Source organism: Bufo gargarizans, chromosome 2, assembly GCF_014858855.1.
Source record: "Bufo gargarizans isolate SCDJY-AF-19 chromosome 2, ASM1485885v1, whole genome shotgun sequence".
In the NCBI taxonomy this organism is placed as follows: Eukaryota; Metazoa; Chordata; class Amphibia; order Anura; family Bufonidae; genus Bufo; species Bufo gargarizans.
Window position 1 is genome coordinate 23,086,335 of NC_058081.1, and position 18,683 is coordinate 23,105,017.

Genomic DNA, 18,683 nt, shown 5'->3' on the forward strand with positions numbered 1-18,683 from the left:
GCAGCCAGAAGGTGTTCTTCAGCTGAAGCAGGAGCCACAAAAGGGAAGTAGCTTGTAGAGCACATTGGGCCACTGGCGGGACTATTGTCCTGCACTCATAATATCATAAGTGAGGGACTATAGTCCTGTGGGTGGCTGATGCTGTGCGCATGATGTATGCTGCTCTGGGACATATGGACCGTATGTCTCAGAGGGCATACGGTTGTGTGCATGAGTCCTCAGGCACCCCAATCCAAGGATGCCAGACCCAAGCAGAGTTATTTAGCCAGCCTGTCAGCCCAGCAGAGAGAGATAAAAAGTAGAGTTATCAAGTTTGCCTGCCAGTTTATGCCAAAGCCTGCTGGAACCAAGAGAGCCTGAATATTGTTTCCCCCTCCCCAACTACTCCCCTTTATTTGCTTCAGAGCCTAAGGCTACTTTCACACCTGCGGCAGAGGATTCCAGCAGGCAGTTCCATTACCAGAACTGCCTTCCAGATCCGTCAAGACGTATGCAAACGGATGGCATTTGTCAGACAGACCAGGAGCCTGATCCGTATGACAAATGCATTGAAATGCCGGATCCATCTCTTGGTGTCGTCTGGAAAAAACGGATCCAGTCATAGTTTTGCAGTTTGAGCATGCACAGACCGCAAAGCCGGATCCGTTTTGCTGGAACACTTGGGGCCTGATCTGGCATTAAAGCATTTCAATGGGGGGAAAAAAAATGCCAGATCCGGCAAGTGTTCCTCCAGAATTTTGGACTGAGATAAAACTGCAGCATGCCGATGGTGTCCATTCCGCAATTTGCAGAACAGCGCGGACAGCCGTTGATATAACTGCCTATTCTTGTCTGCAAAACTGACAAGAATAGGACAGGTTATATTTTTTTGCAGACCACGGAACGGAGCAACGGATGCGGACAGCACACAGAGTTCTGTCCACATCTTTTACGGCCCCATTGAAGCGAATGGGTCCGCATCCAAGCCGCAAAAACTGCGGTTTGGATGCGGACAAAAACAATGGTCGTGTGCATGAGGCCTTAAAGGGATATTATCCCATCACTAATGTAAAAAACAATTACAATCAGACATCATCTAGTACTGTCACACTTGCGTTGTTTGATTCCTGCAGGCAGTACCGTTGCCTGAACTACCTGCCTGATCAGGCAAACTGTGCACAAACGCATGTCCTTTTTTCTGGCTGATCAGGATCCTGCTGAGTCAGAAAAATGCATTGCAATACCGATCTGTTTTTCTGGCAAAATGGATTCAGTATTTATTTTTTTAATGCGGGACTTTGAATACCGGATCCGGCACTAATGCACTCCTATGGAAAAAAATGCCGGATCCGACCTTCAGGCAAGTTTTTTTTTTTTTTTAGATAAAACCGTAGCGTGCTGCAGTATTATCTCAGTCCTGAAAAGTCAAAGACTGAACTGATGCATCCTGAACGGATTGCTTTCCATTCAGAAAGATAAAACGGATCAGTTCTTTTCCGGTATTGAGAAAACCGCTAGTGTGAAAGTACCCCAACAATGCTAGAACCAGCCCTGTACCTCACATGGATCCAGAGATTCCTCCCCCCCCCCCCAGCCATTCTGCTAGATTTATAGCAAGCTGGCAGGTGGTGCTATACAGGCACATTTTATTAACCCCTTCCTGAAATATGACAATATGTCATGGCGGCAGGTGCGTTCCCGCATTTTGACGTACTATTGCGCACCCAATCACTGCAGTGGTCCCTGGTAGCCGGGCCCCTGCTGTATCCGCGAATTAACCCCTTCTATGCCATGATCAGTGCTGACTGCAGCATAGAAGGGATTTGTGGCGGGTGAGGGAGCCCATCGGTTCCTCGTGCTGCTGTGGCGGGGACCCAAAGGGTGAGAAGGCAGCCGGATGCTGTGCAGAGGCTGCCCAATGCCCTGCATGACATGGCGGCCTGCCTTCTACGGGAGCCCAGGAGATCCAGCCTCAGGCCCGTCTCCTAGGCAACCTGTTAGTGTATTGCATTACAGAGGGGATCAGACCCCAAAAGTAAAGTCCCAGAGTGGGACAGAAATAAAGTTTTTTTTGTTCATGGTTACGCAGACGGATACAAGCGTTTGCATTATAGGTGCGGATCTGTCTGTGCAGATACCAGACGGATCGGCACCTAACGCAGGTGTGAAAGTAGCCTAAAATGTTAGACAAATCCGTCTAAAGCAGGGATAGTCACCCTGAGGCTCTCAAACTGTTGCAAAACTACAACTTCCAGCATGTCCAGACTACCTATAGCCATCAGAAGGGAATTTTACAACATCTGGAAAACCGCAGCCTGGTCTACAGGATAGTGTCCTTGTTGGGCACAGCAACCAATCACACCGCAGCTTTCATGTCTCAACAGCACAATGCCAAAGCTGCACTCCGATTGGCTGCTTTGAACAACAAAAACTGATTTCCTTTTACAGTTTCCTAAATGTCCCCCAAAGTTCTAGGGCAGTGATGGCTAACCAGCTGTGGTGAAACTACGACTCCCAGCATGCTCCATTTATTTCAATGGAGTTCTGAGAGAAGCCAAGCAAGGGGGGCATCTTGGGGGTTGTAGTTTTACCACAGCTGGAGTGCCATAGGTTAGCCATCACTGTTCTAGGATGGTTTCCTGGCCACATTTCTGGATGCTGTTTTGGAAGCCAAAAATCAGGAGTGGATCGTAAGAGTATAAGGGTACTTTCACACTTGCGTTGTTTGATTCCGGCAGGCAGTTCCGTTGCCTGAACTGACTGCCTGATCAGGCAAACTGTACGCAAACGGATGTCATTTTTTCTGACTGATCAGGATCCTGATCAGTCAGAAAAATGCATTGCAATACCGGATCCGTTTTTCCGGTGTCATCAGGCAAAACTGATTTTTTTTTTTTTTTTTTTTTTTTTTCCCATTTTTAAAGGTGTGCTATCCACATTCGTGTGGCTGTTCCACAGATTCTTGAAGAAGTCCTTGTTTTTTGGACAATATCAGCTCTTGAAGATGAGAAAAAAAAGCCAACTAAGTTTGGGGCATGGCCTAACACTGGGTGTTATTTGCACATGTTTTAGATGTCGCTGTTGGGACAGCCTGTGTATTTACGTTTTATTTGGCCTCTATTCTTTGCAGTGATGTGATTAACCCCTGAGCTATAGAGTTCAGTGTCATTAAGTAGGAGATATATTCTGGCTACAAACCTCAGTAGTAGTTTCCCACAATATATAGCATTTTTTAGTAATTGCAAATTTATTTTATTCCATAAAAATGTTTGCAGTTACAAAAATATATAATACTTCTGCTATATATAAATACATGGGAAACTTGAGGTTTTTAGCCAGAATATATCTGACTTATTAGCATTGAGCTCAGTGGTTAATGTTTTTGCCTTTAAACGTAGTTTGTAATGAGTTTTCAACCAGGCAGAACCTCCAAAAATAGCGCCCACATAAAACTTCAATATGCAGGGGTATCCCAAGAATACTGACAGCACTTGGGAGTCCCTGTATAGTCAGTGCTATGAAGGGGGTATCCCTAAGCCAAATATTGAATCAGAGCCGGGACTCCTATGCAGTGCTCTGCTCCTTTCACTTCTTCAGTCAGCCACTTAGAAGTAATGCAATCGATTAGGTCCGGACCATAAAGCTTAGGCCTCATGGATGATCATGTTTTTCCAACAGTGTACTACAACTTCCCATTTATACCCGTGGGTCATGCAGAAACTCCTGCATAGCCTTATCCAGACATCCCAACCTGCAAAAACTCATTTCAGGGAGGTTTTCTTCCCCCCCCCCCTTCACAAACTTTTTATAAAATTTTCCAAACATATTCAGTATCTGCACACTTGGTGTGGAGGACGGGGCTCATTACCCTGCCCCAAATTATCATATTTATGTATATGATTAAAGGGATTCTGTCACCACCTGTAAGCCCTGTGAGCTAAACATATGCTCATGTCCAGGGTAGCATTCTGATTTCTAAGGTGGCCTTATAAAAGCTGTTTGTGGCTTTATTCTGCGGAAAAACTGGTTTTACTAACCTGTCAATCATTGAATTAAGGTGCCCAAGCAGGGGAGGTCTGTGGATGCATGGTGCCCGGCCGCACGCATCGCCGTTCGTGCCCAGCGCCGCCTCTCCCTCCTGCTTTGAGATCCCACGCGTGCGCACAGGCTCAGCCTGATGCGCCGTTGCGGACTGCTGGCATCGGCTTCTTCTTGCACTGTGCGCATGCGCCGAGAAGGGGACACTGCTACAGGTTTCCGGAAAGGTTTACTGCGAGTAAACCTTTCCAGGATATATTGTTTCACATGCGGGCGTCAGGGAGCCGCTATCTAGTAGCGGGAGACTCCCTGAACGTCCGGGAGACTTGAGATCCCTGCTTATCCACGTGAACAATCCGAGAAGCTCAGGCTGTTCTTCACCTATTGTCCTGGCTGTCTGCATGAGCCCTTAGGATAGTCCAAGATTATGACAATAGGCTGCTTTCTGTCAGAGACAACATCACATCTGACCATGGGTGGTGTTTGGAATTATAACAGCTCCACAGAGGCAGAAACCCTCCCAGCAGTGTCTGGTGACCGCCACCATTTAGGTTGAATCTAAATGTTGTGGCCAGAAGGCATTTCCGTTATTATGCCCACATGTTGCTGTGCTCATGGAAAACTGGCATGAAACCCGCAACTGGAAATGTTTGAATATAGCCTCAAGTCAAGATGTGGATGACAACCTACAGATTACTTACAACAAGGATCAAGCCCACAGCACAAGCAGGAAGGACAAGCTATGAGTTAGAGACATGAAAGATGTTGCCTACAGCAACCATTTAGACATCCGTTTTTTTACATAGGCTCATTTCCCACTTGCGTTAATCCGGTTTTGAGATCCAGCAGAGGATCTCAAAACCAGAATTAAATGCATCTGCTATTTAATACATATGTTTTACCAGATAATTCAACTGTATCTCCAAAATAAAATATGGATCTGGTATGAATCAATGGGCGCTAGATCTGTTTAGCTAACAAAAAACACAGGCAACTGGATCTGGCACCATTGACTTACATGCTGGATCCAGTTTGTTCCATTTTATAGACAGGACAAGACTGCAGTGGTTTTGTACCTTGTCAAAAAACACAAACAGAATGTATCCTGATCAGTTTTGTCCCTATTCACTGCCAATGGGGACAAAACTGATCTACTGGATCTCCAAACCAGAAAGCTACAATGCAAGTGTTAAAGGGCCTTATGCGGCTCTCAAAGTAAGCAAACCATCAGCTCTATACAGATGTACAGGATAACAGGCCGAACTGGATGGACAAATGTCTTTTTTCGGCCTTATGTACTATGTTACTGTACCCATGCTGTACTTCCATGTGACCTACAAAAAGGTCCACCCATGAAGTTATGGGCCACATTAAGCCAGCAATTCCCATACAAACATTGGTACCTTTAACTATTCGACAGAGATCCAAGAACAAGAAACGTTTTACCGATTTTTTTATTTTTTATTTTTGGACTATTTGTGAGAACATTTTTTCAGAAGACATTTTGCAGCCACTGTAAAAGCAAAAGCAACAACTACTGAAGTGACTGATCCCATGGCCACCAGCACCCACAACTGTAGAGGTTCTTCTTCTGCACCCATTCTGGAAGCTTTGGCAATTCCAGCTTTGGAGACCTGGTTAGACTTAGATCCAGTCACTAGAAGAGGACCGAGTGTGGCCAGAGTGTGCTTCTCTAGATGAGAACCTGGTGGAAGTAGCAGCAACAGCCATTTAAAGATCTTGACCTTTATGGAAACTGTAGAAGACGTTTTACTGAAGTACTCACCAACATCTCTCTTCCCAACTCCTCTTGATCTGGCAGGCTGTGGGCCCCATGCGGTTCTCCGACTGCTAACTGTAGCACAGTTCCCAATGTTGCAGCACTGGCAGTTTGCACTGGGGCCTTCCACAGGTGACCAACTGGAAGAGTAAGCAGAATAGTCAACCATTGAGGGATCAACCATTGTTATCCAAGACCCCATCTAGGGTTGTGTAGCCATCTGACGGAAGACAGATGTGTAAAGTCTTACCTGCTGGTAGCCTTATTGTAGGAGCAGGCCTTGTTCATTGGATCAGGGGTCTGGTTGATGTCAGCAGCTCTCAGGTAACAGGTGATGTAGATCTAGGACATCACAATTAGAGTTTCCAGCTCCTCAAGTCATTTTTACATTCATAATACAATATGTTACCCTCTGGCTTACATACTAGAAGGAATTAGTAGTTATATGGTTTATTCCTGTAGCTCTAATCCATACATGGTTATTCTTGAGTGTGTATATATCCGAGTAGAGATGAGCAAAATTATGAGAGATTAACTTCAGCCGTTTTCACAAATAAATTTGATTTGTGACTAGTTACTTTGTCACAAAGCATATTCCTTTGTATGTGGTGGGCATAATTTGGAAGAGCAATCACCATCAATGTATGCAGCATCTGAGGGGGTTCATCGCCGATTTTGGCATCCAAGGATACCATTTTGGCCTTTGAGGAGCTATTGAAGACTCCAGTCGTTGTGACATGCACAACATAATGTGCTTTCTGCTGTCAAGATGTGGTGGCGTCTTCATGTGCAAATGGATGAGGCAACTATGCATCTTTATAACCACTGTTTCTTTACCATGAAGTGTGAGAAAGTTTGCCTTCAATCAGAATTTCAATTTGTTTTGCTTTGATTTGCTCAACACTAACTGAGGATACAGACTGTTCTATTACATGCCATGTATATGAACATTTGTAGGAGAAAATAAAGCACGTTATAAAGCTTGTAGAATTGGGTCTGATGGTTCTAGGATGGAGCCGCTACGGTCTTTGTACATATTACCACACAGCTATACTCTACATAAGATTTGTACTCATGCACCCATCCAAGTCCATTAATAGGGTCAAAAGGTCCAGGTTAGAACAGTTTGTAACAGCTTTCAACCCCATTCAATTTTTGGGCTGACAAAGACCTCAAGGACAGCAAGCAGCAAAATGAAGTTCTTAGTTAGGTCTTCAAGGTCATACCACCCTCTATTCCTCACCGTCGAGAGAGGACTGTTAGTGAACCTGAAGGCATCAACCGTAAATCGAAGCTTGTCTGGTTCAGGTCTTGGAGAAACAAAGGCTGAAGAGGAATCTCCCTGCATCCCATCCACCAAGCACTTGTAGAAGATATTTATTTTAGTCAAGATATTCTTGAATTAAGGCAATGTGAGAAGCAGGAACTCACCCATTATAAGCAATGATGTCATAGTGAGGACTGGAGTTCACATCTGGAGTAAGGGTAGCCACACAGCTATCAACAAACAGCATCATCGGGATGTGGTTCTTCGTGTCTACAGAGGCCTCCATGTAGAAGGTTTCACCAAGCTGGAAGACCAGTGATGGATTGGGAGCTCTCCAATCCGCTATGGATAAAATATAAGGCTATTAGTATAAGCTGAGACTACGCACCTGTACTCTACTTGACGGAGTCTTACCAGTCATGAGACGCAAGGAGAAAGCCAACCTCTCTTCCGAGCTCACTGTGGTGCTGAAGGGAGCCCATGTTGGCTTGATTGCTTTGCTGCTTACATTGCCAAATCTAGAGAAGTAGAGACATTCTTAAAGAGGACTGTCCTCTATTGGGAAAAGCATAGCAATTTTCCAGAAAACTCATCTGTCCATAGGTTGCATTTGGTACTGCAGTTGAGCCACGTTTGCAGTGATAGACAAAGGATGCCATATAGATATACATTTCAAACCTCAGTTGATCAAAAGTGGCCACAAGTAAAATGTATAAATACCCATGTATAGATATACAAAAGTCACGTGATAGTGTTAAAAAATAATAAAAATTCAATTGGCCCTCAAATGAAACAAAGAAAATAAAGTTGTTCATTGAGGCCATTCATGGTTGTTTTTTTTTAAATAGAAAATCCATCTAGCTTCGTGCTGGAGGATTTTCTTATCCCAGTCGCCTCTTCCCGATTGTGTGATCACCTCGATTCCCATAAATTTGAAACAATCAAATCTCCCCCATGTTCATGCAACAGAGGTATCGCCAATGTGCTCTCCTAAGCTAGTTTACCCGGGTTGGGTAAGATCATTCCATTATTATTCTGGAAGCGATTTGCAGGTGCTCTTATGGTATTGGTTGTACAGGTATTTCTCACTGTGCTGTATATTGTGTTTACAAATTTGTACACCTGCATTTTTTAATCTAGTAAAAGTTGTGTTTTCAAGTTATAACCCAGGTCTTTGAGATGGTTTAGGGACAGTGTTTGACAGAGCTTTTAATTGTAGACTCTTGGATAGGGACAGTGCAGGGAGAGCATAGGGAGACTGTAGGCTCAGTGTAATCATTCTTAATCTGTCCTGATATACATTGACTGCATCATGCCTCATTCAGTATTTTGAGTCAAAACCAGGTGGGGTTGTAAACACAGAAGAGATGAAGATCTTTCCATTATACCTTATGTCTGTGGCAGCTCCACTCCTGGTTTTGGTTCGCTGAACAATATATAGGGCTAACAATAACCGACCAAATAAGTGAAGTGTGAACTAAGCCTAATAGTGACGCACAGTCATGCTACCGCCAACAGAAGGGATTCAACCACTTGTTTTAATCCATGTTGTGGCAAGGCAAAGAACCTTGTTTTATCCACTACTTTATTAGTAGGGCTCAGTGATTTGCATAAAACGTCGTTGTAATACTGTATGGAGCAGAAGCGAAGCCTTGCAAGACTTTGTAATAACTTCATAAATTACTGTAAGAAACCTTGATACTGAACTCCGGTTCGGTTCAAAGGAACTGAACCAGACCTAGGTACGAAGGTCTTTTACAGTAATAATTCAAAGTTATTACAAAGTCTCATGAGACTTCAAAGTAATAACTTTGGCTCATCAAAGCCAATACATTCTAATACTGTACAGAGCTCCCACTCCGTCCAGTGTTACAAAGTTTTATGCAAAGCGACTTCAGATAAAGCATCCGAAGTCAATGCGCTCATCCTTATTCATTGTTGGTGCCTCCATGTTCTTATTTTGTTCCACTGAACAGTCATTGGGACACCCACAGGGGCAAGCACCTTTTTTGCTTTACTGAAGGATGCTGTATGCTTTTTTGTTTAGCTAGGGCAGGGATGGGCAAACTGCAGTTCTCCAGCTGTTGTAAAACTACAACTCCCAGTATGCCTACAGCAGGGCATGATGGGATTTGTAGTTTTACAACAGCTGGAGAGCTGCGATTCGCCCATCACTGAACTAGGGGGTTAGCTAGGATTGCTGGTAGCCTGCACGTGTCCATATATGTCACCTGCCTGTCATTGAGGCGAGCAGTAATGCTAGGGCGACACGTCTCGTGACAGTATGTGTTACACTGCCACATGCTGCAAAATGACAGGTCACACAAAAATCCGTCTTAGTATATGGCATTTTGTCTTAGTCTATGGTGTCACACTGCCATATACAAGCATTACAAAATATGTCTTGCATCATTGGTGCAACAAGATGTTGCGTGATAGGTCGTGTAGCCCTAAACCAGGCATGCTCAACCTGCGGCCCTCCAGCTGTTGTAAAACTACAACTCCCACAATGCCCTGCTGTAGGCTGTTCAGGCATGCTGGGAGTTGTAGTTTTGCAACAGCTGGAGGGCCGCAGGTTGAGCATGCCTGCCCTAGACTAACTGGTTCGCTACCAGAAAGGGCTAGCATGCAAGTTGCTGCACTACACAGTGAAGTACACCAGGATACATTCTCCCTAAAGTTTACCCGCAGGCCGGGATAGACCTGATTTAATACACTTTGTGACAAATTCATAGGAAAATTCTGCAAAGCAGCCACATTTTTGAAGACGGCACTCATCTGTAGTAGCTACCCCAATACAAACTCCAGTCCTGCTGCACTTAGTTCACACAGAACATACTATGATGGTGGCTAGCTTAATTACCTGACATGTCCTTCAGTAACAATTCTGGAGCACTCATTTCTAGTATGCCATTCCTCCATTATTCTTGCTAGTCTATGAATGACTTGCCAGCAGTTTCCAACAAAGGCCTATCTGAGCTTTACCAGTTGGGAGCATGTCCCTGCACAGTGGCTCCAGCAGCACCAGTTGGACAGTGTCAGACACCGCCCCTATTGTTAGTACTCAGATGGACCTTCATTGCAGACTGCTAGCAATATTTATAGTAGGTATAACTTCCTTTATAGGTAAGGATTCTCCAGAAATACTACATGAGGATGCAAGTCGTAAAACAATCCCATCAGAAAAGGTGACCGTTCCTTAAAGCATTTCAGTAGTGATGAAAAGGAAGAGTTTTCAAAGAGATTCCTTTCCAAGTCACAATTATTCAATTAGGATGGGGCTACAGGGACAGTTTGGCTGCCATACACATTACATGGCCGAAGATCACAGCGCTGACGCTACAGAACACCACCACATAATGCAAGTGAATGGGGTCAAACTGACTCAAGTTGTTCCAGCCAAGACTTCAAATCCAGCAGGTGTGGATTGTCATGGCTTGCCTCAATGTGATCCCATTCACTAACCAGCATCTAACTCAGCAGGGAAGTCCTGGAAGAAATAGTACCACTTAGAGGTACCCTAGAAGATCTAGCTATGGACCCCACCATTACTACAGACTCACCGTGGGTAGTAACAATAGATGGGAACCACTGCAGAATTAGACCTGATGATGGGCACATTGCTGGAAGTAGTGGGGTTGTAAGACAAGTTGATCGTGTAGATAAGAACATCTGGAGTCATCTGGAGGAGAGAAGAGCCACAAAAAGATTAGTCTCCATTCATAGAGCACCAACAGTGGAAAAAAAACAAAAACCTGGATGTTTGAGAACCAGTGAAACATTTAGTCAGTTTTATAGTCACCAATTGAGTTACTCAAGAGTATTTTGGTAATTTTATCATGAAAGAACGCCTCCAGTAAGAGGTGAAACATCACAAAGCAGTGGGGAAGTCCACCACAAGGCCAACTCTTTAAATTTTAGGTTATGATAGTCAATGCCACTACAGTATACTGTCATAGGAAAATACGATGGTCTTCAAGGAAACCAGATCTTTATTTAACACCATTAGGGCTCTTTCACACTTGTGTTGTCCGGATCCGGCGTGTACTCCATTTGCCGGAATTACACGCCGGATCCGGAAAAACGCAAGTGAACTGAAAGCATTTGAAGACAGATCCTTCTTCAAAATGCGTTCAGTGTTACTATGGCAGCCAGGACGCTATTAAAGTCCTGGTTGCCATAGTAGTAGTGGGGAGCGGTATACTTACAGTCCGTGCGGCTCTCGGGGCGCTCCAGAATGACGTCAGAGCGCCCCATGCGCATGGATGACGTGTCATGCGATCACGTCATCCATGCGCGTGGGGCGCCCTGACGTCATCCATGCGCGTGGGGCGCACCCCACTACACTTTACTATGGCTGCCAGGACTTTAGCGTCCCGGCAGCCATGGTAACCATTCAGAAAAAGCTAAACGTCGGATCCGGCAATGCGCCGAAACGACATTTAGCTTAAGGCCGGATCCAGATCAATGCCTTTCAATGGGCATTCATTCCGGATCCGGCCTTGCGGCAAGTCTTCAGGATTTTTGGCCGGAGCAAAAAGCGCAGCATGCTGCGGTATTTTCTCTGGCCAAAAAACATTCCAGTCCTGAACTGAAGACATCCTGAACGGATTTCTCTCCATTCAGAATGCATGGGGATAATCCTGATCAGGATTCTTCCGGCATAGAGCCCCGACGACGGAACTCTATGCCGGAAGAAAAGAACGCAAGTGTGAAAGAGCCCTTACATAGCCACTTTAATATAGTGCTAAGGAACTAAAGGGTTTTCATGATGAAATGCATTATTGACCTGAGCATATATTTTCTCTCATTTTAGGAATGTTCAGTCCTCCAGCCACTTACCTCTAGTTGGCTTCCACATTCTTGAAGCTCATTGTCAAATACCACTATGGTATCTGTAGCTTGAGTTCCAGCTGTGCAGGTCCCCAGGGCCAGGTCAGAGGGCTTCACCAGCCTACCATTACCATAGAAGTCTCTCTGCACAGTAACCACCATATGTTCCCTTTCGTCCTAACCAGCAGCACAAGTGGGGTATTTGCCCCTGTGAAGCTGGTCAGGACAGGCGGAATTTTTAATGAACACAAAAAAATTCTGCCTAAGTATCCTTAATTAGTTACTAATTAATTAAGCCCCTACCCCATATAACCCGGCCCCCAACTGGACGGGGTTGCTTTTTTATTGTCCTGTGGACCCCAGGACAGGCTAGACTCCTTACTGGAGTCTCCCATAGTTATCTGTAACGTTATAATAATGTTTATTATAATGTCTAATTCTGCCTTTGTTTATATTTCAGGTATCCTGAGAATGTCCTGCCCTCTTAGGTCTCCGCTGAATAACATTCGGAGCCATCTATCTGTTTTTATATCGATGCTTTTACCTTTTGTGCCGCATAAGCTATGGCTTCAGCGCTCCTTCGGCGTCCCGCGAGTACCGGAAGTGCGTCATTTTCGTCACTTCCGGTCCGCGGCTCCGTCCTCCAGCGCTGTGTTCAGCGCTTTCTCTCTATTAAAATCCTCTCAAATTCGTGCCCTCAGGTTGCTGGGGCACCCAATGGGGGGATGTAGAGGATTTAGTGTATTTCTATTTAAATTATAGATTTAACTTCGGAATCCATCCCCTGGGTGGGGGAGTGACTATAATCTCCTCCCTATTGTGCTATTTAAGGCACCTGTGTGAGGCAGGTCAATGTTGCTCTCAGTTTACTGAGCTCAACTGACTTCTATTGTTTGGCTACTCCTGCGCTCAGGAAGTTTTTCCTTGAAGTCACCTTGCTTTCCTTCTAAGATGGCATCGCCACCTCATGGTAAGGTACTGCTCTCCTTTTTTTGTACTTTCTGGGTCCAAATTCTTATCCTATTGTCTGTTTCTTAGGCAAATCTACTCAGAAGCAGAAACACCTCGCCTGCTCCAGCTGCGGCACCCCATTGCCGGATTCATACGAATTCCATCGATGCCCAGGCTGCCGACCCAGACCAACAGACCCAGAACCAACGGTGGTGGATATGTTTTCATGGATGAAACAGTTCATGGATACGTCCATTGCCGAGATTAAGGGAGCAGTCTCTAACAAGAGGCCCAGACAGGCTTCTCCTGGTCCTGTACCCATGTCTGAAGACGTCGTCTCCATTGAGGATAATTCTTCCTCTGAGGAAGAGAGTTCGGCCTTTCTTTTTCCGGCCGAAAAGACTCAAAGACTGTTGCGCTCCATCAGGTCGAGGGACCATGCTGTTGAGCAAGGGGAAGCTCCACAGTCCACCTCTAGGGGGCCAAGGGCCTTTAAAGTGGACGAGTCTTTACAGAAGTTAATGGCGACCGAGTGGAAACACCCGGAGAAAGGGCCAGTATTAACAAAAAGATTTAAACTAATCTTCCCTCTACAGGATGCGGATTCCTTAGACTGGGTTCCACCTCCAAAGGTGGATATGGCCATATCAAAGCTCTCCAAAAGGACTCTAGTCCCCTCTGACGATGGCAGCAACCTAAAGGACCCCCTAGACAGACGAGCAGAGTGCACGCTTAGACGCAACTACTCGGCTGCCTCCGCCTCTGCTTCAGTTGCTATAGCGTGCTCTGAGGTATCAGAGTTCATCCGTGCACGCACTCTCAGAATCCAATCAGACTTGGATTCTGGGGTTGGCCGGGACGACATCCTGGATCTATTTAAAACTCTCTTACTGGGCATTGATTTCCTATCAGATTCCTCCCAACAGCAATTAAAATTAGCGGCAAAGTCTATGGCGCTTTCCTCAGCCAGCAGGCGCCCACTCTGGTTAAAACCATGGGCGGCGGACAACACGTCCAAATTTAACCTTTGCTCCCTTCCTTATGAACCGGGGAGATTGTTCGGTTCTGAATTAGATGTTCTCATGGAGAACCTAGCAGACAAAAAAGGTAAATCCCTCCCCCAGCAGTCCTTTCGGGGTCGAGGTAGAGGAGGAGGAGGAAGATTTCAGGGGGGAGATAGAACCCAGAGGCGTTCTGAAGGTAGTAAGAGAGGTAGGGGTCGCGTTCGTGGGAACCGCAGGGCTGACCTATGACTCTCTACAGCCCGTCAATTCCCCTTCCCCACCCCCCGGGGTCCCAGAGGAAGGACCAGTTTTCAGTCCCCCAGTCGGTGGACGTTTGAGGCTATTCAAAAATTTTTGGATGCAAAAAATTCCAGACCCTTGGGTGCTACAAGTGATAGCATCAGGGTACATAATAGATTTAATTTCCCTTCCTCGGGACAAGTTCGTCCTAACAAGGACGTTAGCACCCGACAAACAATTAATCCTGGAAGACTCGGTTCTCCAGTATATACAGAAAGGAGCATTAGAGGAGGTTCCTCCTCGCGAGTGGCGGCAGGGGGTTTATTCTCCCATCTTTCTGGTACCAAAACCATCAGGAGACTGGCGGATGATCATCGATTTACGTTACTTAAATCGTTTTATCAGGAAGAAGCGTTTCCGGATGGAAACCATTCGCTCTGTAATAAACATCCTGAACCCAGGAGATGTGATGGTAACTATAGACCTGAAGGATGCTTACCTTCATGTTCTCATCTGCCCAGCACACAGGAAATATCTCAGAGTTGCTGTGGCCTTGCAAGGGGTAGTGAAGCACTACCAGTTTGCTGTATTGCCCTTCGGCATATCCTCAGCTCCGCACACCTTTACAAAGGTAGTGGCTCCTGTGGTCACCCATTTAAGACTTCTTGGGCTAGAGGTCGTATCGTACTTGGACGATTGGCTTTTAAAAGCCGCAAACGCAGACGTCCTGCAGAGTCAGCTTCATCAAGCTCTCCAGATTCTCCACCGTCTGGGTTGGTTGATAAATTGGGACAAGTCGCACTTAGTCCCCTCAACCACGAGAACGTTCTTGGGGTTTGTGATCGATTCACAACTGATGACCCTGTACCTGTCCCCACAGAGGAGGGACAGAGTAATAAAAGCCGCACAGTCTCTTATACCGCCCAAACGAGTCTCCATAAGGGTTCTTATGAGGATGTTAGGCCACATGTCAGCATCTGCAGAGGCAGTTCCTTGGGCCTTATGGCACTTACGCCCTCTTCAGGAGGAGGTCTTAGCAGCTTGGAGTCGCAAGCCCAGAGACCTAGACAGAATGCACTCCCTGTCGGTAGAAGTCCGTTCTTCGCTCAGGTGGTGGAAGAACCTAAAAGATGGGAGGTCTCTGACCCAACCTCGTTGGGTCACCTTGACCACGGACGCTTCACTGCTGGGCTGGGGGCCCATCTGGAGGACAACCCAGTACGAGGTACTTGGAATCCCCAGGAGAAAATCCTCTCATCCAATTGGAGAGAGCTGAGAGCGGTCAAACTAGCCCTCCTTCATTTTGCTCCTCTCATCCGCAGTCAAGCGGTGAGAGTCCGGACAGACAACACGACTGTGGTCGCTTACCTGAACAGACAGGGAGGGACGAAATCCCAAACCCTCCTGAGGGAGGTGGGTTCTATTCTCTCTTGGGCAGAGGTCAACCTGTCCCACCTAATGGCAGTCCATATCAAAGGGGATCTCAATGTGGTCGCAGATCGCCTGAGTCGGGGTCTACCAGTTCCAGGGGAGTGGTCCCTGAACAAGAGTATCTTCTCCACGATTGTCCAGCGGTGGGGCACCCCGGAAATCGACCTGATGGCTACCCGATTGAACGCCAAGGTGAGCAAGTTCTGTTCCCTTTACAGGGAGGACAACCCGGTAGCGATAGACGCTCTGTCCATAACTTGGAGGTTCAGGCTGGCATACATCTTCCCTCCAATTTCCATGATACCGAAGGTATTGATGAAGATCAAGCAAGACCAGACCTCGGTGATCGCCATCATGCCATTCTGGCCAAAGAGGTCTTGGTTCACCCAGCTCATGCAGATGAGTCAGGGCAATTATTGGAGACTTCCCCTAATACAGGACCTTGTGTATCAGGACACAGGTCCCTGTCTAGATCTGAGGAGGCTCAATCTGACAGCCTGGAGATTGACAGGTCCCTTCTAGAAGCTAGAGGGTTATCTGTGGAGGTCCTGAGAACAATTTCTCACTCCAGAGCGGAATCTACAAGCAAGAAGTATTCTAGAATCTACAGAATATTCCTGCAATGGTGTAATGACAGAGAGGTAGTTGCCTCAGACCCTCCTCTCTCCGCTATTCTACAATTCCTCCAGGATGGTCTAGACAAGGGTCTAAGCCCATCTACACTCAGAGCTCACGTCTCTGCCTTATCGGCATGCCTTAGCAGACCGATTTCTCAGGACCCCCTAATCAAAAGGTTCCTGAAGGGAGCTGAGAGGCTTAAACCCAGAATCCTGAGACCAGTCCCACAGTGGGACTTAACAGTGGTTCTAAAAGGGTTATGTGTTTCCCCCTTTGAGCCTTTGAATGAGGTAAACTTGAGGTTCCTATCCCTAAAGATCACCTTCTTACTAGCTATCACATCAGCTAAGAGAGTTGGGGAACTTCAGGCTCTGGGGGCTTCTGAGCCCTATTTAAAATTCCTTCAGGACAAGGTCCTGTTAAGGTTTTTGCCAACCTTTTTACCAAAGGTTCCTACCTTTTCTAATATCAATCAGACGATATGTCTGCCCACTTTTTCACCGGCTGCGACTTCTTCCGAGGAGGAAAAGCTCCGTACATTGGACATCTCAAGAGGTCTTAGGATATATTTGGACAGAACAAGCGAATTCAGAAGGTCGGAAAACCTCCTTCTGACCTATTCAGGGAAGAACAGGGGTCTGAAGGCCTCCAAACCCACTCTGAGCAGGTGGATTAAAGAAGCAATCCGTCTGGCCTTTCTGTCCCAAGATTTGACACCACCTTCTTTTGTCTCCGCCCATTCTACCAGGGCTGTATCCACCTCTTATGCAGAGAAGAAACTGATCCCCCTGGATCAGATTTGTGCAGCCGCTTTTTGGAGTTCTCTGAACACCTTCATCTCGCATTATCGTCTAGAGGCTAGACAGGCGGAGGGAATGGCCTTTGGACAATCAGTTTTAAGTGCCGCCCTCTCCTGAGAGGGGAGTAGGGAGCCCTCCCAATTTGGGTGAGGTTTCTTGCTACTTCCCCACTTGTGCTGCTGGTTAGGACGAAAGGGAAGCGTCAATTTTGACGTAAATTTGTTTTCCCTTAGTCCTAACAGCAGCACAAGTGGGGTATTTGCCCCTGTGAAGCTGGTCAGGACAGGCGGAATTTTTAATGAACACAAAAAAATTCTGCCTAAGTATCCTTAATTAGTTACTAATTAATTAAGCCCCTACTCCATATAACCCGGCCCCCAACTAGACGGGGTTGCTTTATAACAAATAAATGATAATCACACAAGGGGAGGGAAATTTGTGTGCTGCTGTTAGGACTAAGGGAAAACAAATTTACGTCAAAATTGACGCGTCTTCAGCACACTGTACACGGATAGGGGAGTATGGGGTTTGTACAAGCTGTCTGGACATAGAACCTACTTCAGGCTGGATGTAGTCCCATCCAGACACTAGCCGAGAACTGCCAACTTGAGGTACAATTCTAGGCAATGACTGCCAAGAATTTCCTCTAAGAGAGCCTACTGAAGATTGTCCAAGTCCCCTAGAAGATCCCAATCCAGGCTGATAATTCCTCCACCGAGTGTCTGGCTGCTGCCGCCGGTGTCTAACCAAGGCCCTGCTAAAGCCATAGAGCAGAACCACTAACAGCCACCTGATCCACAGCAACATCCTGACTACAGGAGAAGGCACACAAGGAGAGGATGGAGGGAGGAGAACCTTATACTCCACCCATCACATGGTCATCACTTCACCTGAAACCTCATTATACTCAACTGGACACCACTCACACCTGATGGGAATTTGGCAATGCAGAGCACGGTGGTGGAGTTCATATGGGATTCGAGTTCATTTCTTGGGTGTATTTACATTGGACTTTTAGGGTAGATGCACACGTTCAGGATTTATGTGTGGAGAATCCGCACTGATATCTGGGCAGACTAAGGGCATCAATTGGTGAGGATTTTCCTAAAGAAATGGAAAAAATCAGGTAAAAAAATAAATAAATAAATTGACATGCTGCGGATTTTAAAATCTGCACCTTAGGTCAAAATCCGCATAGTGTGCATGAGAATTTCAAATTCTCATAGAATACAATGTACATGACCTACGGTGCGGATTTTTCGCATGCAAATCCGTGCAGAAAATCTGCACGCAATCCTGACCGTGTGCATTTAGCAAATCCGTGTGTTTTTTCTTGCGGATTTCAGTATGTTTCCGCACCAAAATCCGCATGTGCTACTTGCAGTTTATGTTGGTGAAGTCCGCACAAACAGTTGATGTGCCCTGGATTTGACGGAAAAAAAAAAAATCACATGGTTTGTCTAATCTCATACACTGTGCTGGTGCCGTATTATGCTACGCTTTTTCTGTATGTTAATCCGCATCCTGTGCCGCCACCCTCTAATGTCATGAGTTGCTGCCGTTTTGCGAGGCTGTTCTCATCCACCCCCCCAGGTTACAGGCTAGGGCAGCGCAAAAGCCTGTTCATTAGTACCGGTGATGTCACTGGGAACACTGGTAGGTGGAAGCCTCATCCTAGCAGAGACCCGGTACGTCACCGGATCTGCAGAAAAAGCTCTAATACTGCGCTATGCAGGGCAGGA

The 18,683-nt window shown here is 46.1% G+C and overlaps 1 pseudogene; it reads right to left on the reverse strand.

Annotated features, from left to right (window-relative positions):
* Positions 1 to 5,489: 5,489 nt before the first annotated feature.
* Positions 5,490 to 17,748, reverse strand: LOC122929247 (annotated as a pseudogene).
* Positions 17,749 to 18,683: the final 935 nt, after the last annotated feature.